The sequence below is a fragment of the Haemaphysalis longicornis genome, unplaced genomic scaffold (genome assembly GCF_048455015.1).
Source record: "Haemaphysalis longicornis isolate Haplotype H1 unplaced genomic scaffold, Haemaphysalis longicornis Haplotype H1 scaffold_8, whole genome shotgun sequence".
In the NCBI taxonomy this organism is placed as follows: Eukaryota; Metazoa; Arthropoda; class Arachnida; order Ixodida; family Ixodidae; genus Haemaphysalis; species Haemaphysalis longicornis.
This window is the reverse complement of record NW_027526445.1, coordinates 143538349-143546248: the sequence shown is the minus strand read 5'-3', so window position 1 is coordinate 143546248 and position 7900 is coordinate 143538349. Positions and strand designations below refer to the sequence as shown.

The window sequence follows — 7900 nt, the reverse complement described above, 5'->3', positions numbered from 1 at the left end:
CTAGTTCCGTTTGATCATATCACTTGAGTGTTCACGTACAGTTAACATACTGATGACTGTGTTTATAGTGCATGCACATATAACATCAATGTAGTTTGAAATTGGGATCTTTTTCACCATTTCTTTTTGTTAAATTCGCCCCATGACAGCCTTGACGTTTGCCTATCAATTACATTTGCACCATGCTCGCTGCTTATACCTGTTTACACAAACAATCCGTAGATGCTTTCACGTTCCAGGCACATCTTAAGATTCTCTTTGACGTTGCTTATTGAGCCTGTGCAGAACCCATAGGTTTTCATATGCTGGAGTGCATGTAGGTGTATCAGACATGATGGCCGGCCAAGCGTACACCCTTCCTATTACCGTCTGTACAGCCTCTTCTCTGACCCTATCGTCTGGGTGTGTGCCCTGAATTAACTTCCTTTGCATGAGGGACTCAGTCAAGTCTGGCCAACATAGCGTACACCATGGTACAGTGAGACGTGAAAGTTATACCAGTGCAGTGGCTATGAGATGAAGTGTCTAGCTAGTCTACCTTTTGAAGGTCGCAGGTCCTAAACTGTCATAGAATCATGTATTCTACTACGAAATCTTTGGTTTCTACTAGAAAATCTTTTTAAGCGCAGAATATCACGTAATTATGATCCTTGTGGCGCATGCTTACAAGACTTTTCTGCTCATAAAACGTATCCTGGGTGTAAAACAAATTTTAAGCTACAATTTCGCTCACTAGAAAATAAGAACTTCCCTATTTTCGGAAGTTTTCCTTGCTAATATTTCAGAAGAGGAGATCTACTGTAATGGTATGTACGTACGTGGTACATGTGTGGGGACACCGTAATGGTACGTACGTGGTACATGTGAGGGGACACCAAAGATTACCTTTCCTATTCTTGGCGCAATTGTCTGTAATTGTAATGCGCACATGTGCCTAGTAAAAAACGGTTGCCGCCACTACCCTTCGTCCTCGGCACTGTACATTCTGATTATCTTTTGGCGCTGCTAAGTTGTCTTCATTTCGAGAACACACACCGCGATTTCAGGTCGCCCATTTAAGCATTCTGGACTTGCCGTGGTGCAAAATGTTGTTAGCAGATGCCGCCGCGCCGACATGCGTCGGAAGGTTCACAGAATTACGCTCGGACGGTGTCTTTTCTTGTGTGGCACGTAGCTTGTTCGAACGGGGCCAGTCGGCTGTGCGATGTCGTCTCACGTACGCTGAAACTGTACGCAGGTACCATCGGCGTACACCAAGCATAACCAAGCGGTCACAGGTCAACATTACTCGAGAGCGGCTATTTTGCTGCGGTCTGGAAAGGCTGGCTGGGTCCCCACGCAATACATAATCACAAGCAACTTTCTCACATTTTCAGATAGTGCTTCTAACAGTATGAACTCCGGTTTATCTACGTTGTCGGCCCGAGAAAATCGGAGTTTCGTCACGCTTTCGGATACGCGACTCCATGTACGCGATACGGCAGCCGCAGCTGGCAGCAGCAGCAGCAGCAGCATCGCCGGCTGCTTCCGCAAGAACAAAAATTGTTTGTTTAGAAAAGTTTTAGCAGTTCAATGGTGCGTTATTTTGTACTGCAAATATAAAAAAATATGTATTTCGGACTACACTACACAAAATAATGACAATTATAAATGCTATGACGTCATTATGACGTCACGCGTGGCAGCAGCCGTTGCCGGGGGGGCGTGGCTGGTGCCACGCGCGTGGCAGAAGACGCTGCCTTACTTTTAAAAGGTGGTTTTGAAATGTCTATTTCTACTAACGCCCTCTAGCTATCTGTATGCGATAAATGCGCAGCACGGGTAGAGTGTACTAGAAGTTTAGAGTGGCCCGACCGGCCGCCCGGAGAGGTGCTCGTTTCGCGCAGAAAATAGCGGCGGCGCTGTAGTCAACAACAACTGAAAGCGGCGGCTGGCCGAGCGTACGGCCGCGCGCCCAGTCGGGCCAGGAAACGCTGCTTCTTCACGCGCGGAGCGCTCGAAATTTGTTCTGCGGGAAGTCCAATTGCTTCAATATACTGTATATAGGTACAGTGAACTATGGGTAACGAAAGGAATAATAAACGCTGCAGCTCATTTTGAGTTAGTTTTGCCTTTCCCGCTCGACAACAACGAAAAAATTACGGATTTTTCTTAATTGAGTGCAACATTCTTAGTAAATAAAGTATTTGCATCGACATTTTGGCTATTCCAACCTCCCATCAAAATTTATTTTGCGCGAAATTGCCTGATATGAACAAGTTCATGATTGCTTGATGAGTGTGTCCTTATTGTGCTGCTTGATGGACATAATTGGTCGACACAAATGACATGAAAAAATATGAGGACTGGGATGATGGCTTTTCAGAAGAATTTCTTATTTATTGTCTCGCAGTTTACGCTCCGACTGCAGTTATGTGGGTTAATATCATAGGTTGTGTTTGTTTTTTTATTGTGTAAGTTGTTATTTAGGCAGTGGCCCGCTTGTGATAATTAGGGGTCACCTTGGTGTTAATGCTGTCGCCTGTACGAACAGAAAATTACACGCGCAAGGGAGATATCTTTTTAAATAAAAAGGGGATAGCCAGCGGTTAGCTCAGTTGTTCCAATCACCGTCTTTCACAGAACTATGCCCACTGCATTCTATTAATCGCACCACCTTTCACCTGATTCATTCAATCAAATTAACTCAAATTTAATTCACAAGTATGCTGAGAGTATAATTAGACACACATAAAACCAAAGCAAAGCATAGATCAGAAAATATATTGACCGTGACAAAAATGAAATATAACACGGGAAATCATACAGAATGTGAAGAAAGCTAACCTAGTGGTTCAAATAAACGGAACTAGGACAAAATACACATTGTGTTTTCATTTTCAATAGGCCAGCATATAAAATGTTACTCGGGAAACCATGCACAAAGTCTACACAGGTAACGGTTTAGGAATGATGCTAACAGGGAGCTTTAAATTTACATTTTTGGCCATCGCATTTTCATAACTCGCCTGCAATCATTAGCGACGGCTAAGTTTAAGGTGTTGCTCCCGCCTTCGCATGTAATCACGAAACTTGTTTAAACCTTTTATATAGAAATGAATCCGTGTCACAATGTATACAGAACCAACCAAATTTGCTGTCAAGGTCTCACTGTGCTGGTCGCAACCAACGCCGTTAAGGTGTTTGTTGTGAATAAGGGCTGCAGCACATCCATAACGCTGTCAAGGTGGAGCTCCTTGTCTCTGAAGCAACCGGTAAAAACGTCCTAGAGATCGCTAATAAACTTTAGAGATGCACGGAAGGATTGAGAAGTCCCCCAAAAAACAAGAGGTAGTAAATACAGCGGCATCTTCCCCTGGCATGCAGGAAGCAGTATTGGTCCTGCAGACTTATTTTGGCACTTCGTTCTCAGTACACACTTACTGACCAAGTGTGCGGCATAGTACATTAATAAAATAAGAAAGCCCACTAACGACAGTACAAGCACCAACGTTAGGGGTATCTCAGAAGAAGGCTCTTAATATTTTCGTTCCAAATAGGAACGTAAAAAAACAGCAAACTTTTTTCAGCCTATAGAATGTGCGCCCCGCCGCTTTTGCTTCATGCGCAGAGTCAAGAAGGGCAAAGGAAAACATTCCTGGTGCCTGTCCGTCAAATTAATCCCTCGTTGACTCGAACTCATGCTATCTTAGAATATCTTCTCGAAACTTTTTCGTGTGTTTACCTCCCATAGGCCATACGCATTTGCCCGCTTTATCTCGAAACGTTTTTTTTTTTCGGGGGACCATGGATATATTGAAATACTGGCAGAGGGGACACATGGCAAAGTCCGCTACAGGCAGCTGATAAGGTCCCCGTTCGAATGCTTACTCCCACTACGCACCAAACGCGGCCGTGAAGTGCAAGTTTAATTACGCGGACTATACGCGTCCCCGTTACCCGAATGCTGTCGGGCGGGTACATCATTGAGATAGCTGTGGACGACGCAGCTGATCATGCGGAGGAGGAGGGGCCCCAGAAGTGACTACGACGGCAGATACAACATACAACAACGGCCGATACAACATAGATGCTGCGTCTGCTTCGTAGCAAGGTAGAATGTAGCGGTGGCGACCACCAATTCATACGATGCATTGAGAAGCTCGAGTAGGCTTTTCTGGTATGCAGATGCGAACGCGACACAGCCGAGCACAACACAGTTCTTTCTTCTGCAATAATAAAAGTTTCTTTTTCCTGCGAATTATTTTTTCTTTATAACGAAATCTCCCCTGTGCAATAGTGCTTTTGTTAGAAGCACTAGTTGCTATTTCAGGGACCTATAGCCACAAATTTCCTGCATTTGACTTAACTCGAAACTCCGCGCTTATCTCGAAATTTTAAGCTAATTTTACGACTTTGAGTTAACGAGTTCTCAGAATACGCATCAAAACATGAGAAAGTATTTGGGGGGGGGGGGGGGGGTAGATAAATGTTGGGTCGTACTAGTTTAAAGTTTGATCAAGCGGAGTCATAACGGTCTGCGTCTATTTCTAAATCACCAAAGTAGATTTAACTGACCAAAGGTGCGGGTTTGATTCCCGGCCGCGGCAGCCGCTCTTGTGATGGAGGATAAAAGCGAAAAACGCCCGTGTCTTCGAGATTTCGGCGCATAAAATTAATCCGGAGCCCTCCACTACCGCTGGCCTCATCGCCTGTGTAGCACGGGCGCGTTAAACCTCATAATCCAAACTAAATCAGCTGAGCAAGCGCAAAACACCGCAGCGAGCAAAGCAAATCTTGCCGCGCGCAGGCGCCGGGGAGCGTCGGCTGTTCAGTTGTCGGCGACAGCAGCGCCGCCGCTATAGCGGTTTTATTTTCTGCGCGAAAGTCGACCCGGCGGAGCAATGGGAGAGGCCGCCGCTCGGGCCACTCTTAAAACTTCTAGTACACTCTAGCACGGGCGCGCGGGTTGTTCGTCAGTTGTTGACATGGTTGTTTTGGTCCGTGGGTTCGTGTTAAAGTGAACTACGCCGTCACAGTCAGTCGCCACTTGGGCGTTCCTGATCCCGTGTATTTAAAAAGAAACCGACTTCAGTGAGTCCGATTTTGATTCTGCAAATTCCCGTGCTTGTGTTCTGGACAGGACATTAGGCAATCGAAGGAGTCTGCATGTTTACTTGGGCTCACACGTGTTTGGGACAGCACGTCATTGTCCAATGTTCTTGCGGTCGTTGCAGTCTTACGCAGTAGCTGTTTTATCCAAAAACATGCGTCTGAAAAGAAACATTCGAGTCGCGCATAGCTTTGGGTACTTTGAACTGAGTTTGGGTATCCACGCACCCAGGAAAGCCGTTTGTCAACTGATTCACAGCCAGGGTACGTCGGTCGTACGTACCCTAAAGATACGTCGGTTAAAGATACGTCGGACGTACGCCAGCCACTAAAGTACAAGCGGGGATCCGGTCCGCGCTAGCGCGTGGCAAAAGTCACCGCACCGGTGCGCACTGTGGAGGCCTGGCGCCTGTTGTCGAGACCGGCGCGCATGCGCGTCCTTTTTATTTGGCACGCTGATTATCTCGCTTCCTGGGGCGGTATTCCCGTGTTTTGTCCCTTTTGTGTCCCTTTCAAAAGTGTCCCTTTTGAGAAATCCCTGATTGGCTAAAAGCGAACACCCGGATGTGACGCCATGCAAGCACGGCGGAGCTATGAGCCGTGGCTACTCGGAGCAGACGATTTCGAGCAGACGATTTTTTGTCGCCTTATTGTTGGTTCGCTCGCGGAACAATAAACACATAAAAGATAGTCTGATACGGTTTCAGTTCTTTAAAATGCGTTTGCAAGAACAGTTACGGTATTTGAATCAAAGGCCCACTGCTTAACCGGAAGTACGTCACGATGAAAGGGACGCAAAAGGGACGTTTTCAAAAGGGACAGTTACGAGAATACCGCCCCTGCACGGTGCTGTGACCGTCACTGAAGCATCGCAGAGCGACGCCTTTGTAGCATTCTTTTCATCACGATGGAATATTTGCGGTTTACGTGACGATTGCGCCGGCTTTGGCGCGCTAGTCACTGATGAATGTTTACAGGGAATGTTTTGTTTTGTTTGGTGTTTTTACGTTTTCTGCTTTATCGTGTATACAGGTTGAGACTAGCGGCTTGCGAACGCCGTCGTCGAATCAAGTGTGTGTGTAGTACAATTAGGGTGCCGCGCTATTGAGAACGAAATGCCAGGGAGATGAGTCGCGAACCTTTATTCATATTATTTATTTTGTATACTACTCGACCAGTGAACTTACCTTTCAGCTTGCTTTTCGCTGCCGATAAAGTAGGCAATTTTAAAGTTTATTACAAAACATTGCAGCGATGGCGTAGAGGTAGAACACCCGCCTCGCGTGCAGAAGGACCGTGGTTCGAATCCATGCTTGACAATTCCCACCGGATTAAAAAAAAAAAAAAAGGAGAAATCCGCGTATTGATGGAATTGCACAAAGGGGCTTGGGGTGCGGCCTGATCCCGGCGACCATTGCCGGTAATGCACTCCCTCACCAGAGCAGGATTGGCCACCCTGGTGTAGTAACGGCCACAACCTCCCATGAATACGCCAACTAACCCTCGGCCCTCAGTCCCCAGCGGCTGCGAAGCAACTGACCACGGCGGCGGTCAGACCTGTGACGCAGCAGAGGGTGCTAAGAATCCCTGGATCCGGACAGGCCGCCAATGGAATCTGAACCTGGCAAAGTTTAACATGCGAACCTTATCTAGCGAAGCAAGTCTCGAGGTGTTGGTCGAGGAATTAGAGGGCATTAAATGGGAAGTAATAGGGCTTAGCGAGGTTAGGAGGGCAGGCGAAGAGCCCTTACGGTGCTGAAAAATGGACACGTCCTATGTTACCGTGGTCTAGAGGGCAGAAGAGAACTGGGAGTGGGATTTCTAGTCAATAAAAGCATAGCTGGCAACATAGACGAATACTATAGCATTAACGAAAGGGCAGCAGGTCTTGTAATTAGGCTCAATAAGAGGTACAAGCTCAAGGTGGTGCAGGGCTACGCGCCCACATCCAGCCACGACGACCAAGTAGTGGAACGCCTCTATGAAGATGTGGAATCGGCAATGGCTTAAGTAAAAACGCAGTATACTGTAGTTATGGGGGACCTCAATGCTAAAGTAGGCAAGAATCAGGCTGGAGACAAGGCAGTTGGGAACTATGGTCTGGGCTGTAGAAATAGCAGGGGGGACCTACTAGTTGAGTTTGCAGAACGGAATAACCTTCTAATAATGAATACCTTCTTCTGTAAACGGGAGAGTCGGAAGTGGACCTGGAAGAGCCCGAATGGGGAGCACAAAAATGAAATAGACTTCATATTATGCGATAACCCTGGCGTCGTGCAGGATGTGGAAGTGCTCGGAAGGGTAAGGTGTAGTGACCACCGCATAGTAAGATCTCGAATTAGGCTAGAGTTGAGGAGGGACCGCAACAAGCTAGTACGAAAGAAGCCGATAAATGAGCAAACAGTAAGACGTAAAGTAGAAGAACTCAGGATCGCGCTGCAGAACCGATATTCCGCCCTTAACGAGGAAGCCGAGCTTACGACACAGGAAGCCAGCGACAACCTTACACGCATTCTCACGGAGTGTGCAGTAGAAGTCGGGGGCACTATGACTAGACAGGATACTGGTAAACTTTCACAGGAGACGAAAGATCTAATGAGGAAACGGCAAACCATGAGAATCTCCACCGCAGCTGACAGAATAGAACTAGCAGAGCTCTCGAAGTTAATCAATAAGCGCAAGACAGCTGACATACGGAAGTATAATATGGAGAGGATCGAATACGCTGTAAAGAACGGAGGTAGCCTGAAAGCAGTAAAGAGACGTCTTGGCGTGGGGAAAAATCAGATGTATGCACTTAAGGATAAGC

The 7900-nt window shown here is 46.7% G+C and overlaps 1 protein-coding gene across 7 annotated transcripts in view; it reads left to right on the top strand.

The window, feature by feature from the left end:
* The first annotated feature begins 4933 nt into the window (after window positions 1-4933).
* The window catches only part of LOC144149999 (uncharacterized), an 86038-nt gene continuing 83071 nt past the window's right edge, over window positions 4934-7900 (top strand). For all 7 annotated transcript variants that reach the window (XM_077681767.1, XM_077681769.1, XM_077681765.1 and 4 more), the window contains exon 1: window positions 4934-5073. The gene's annotated coding sequence lies outside the window, so the exon portion shown is untranslated. The remainder of the gene's footprint in view (window positions 5074-7900) is intronic.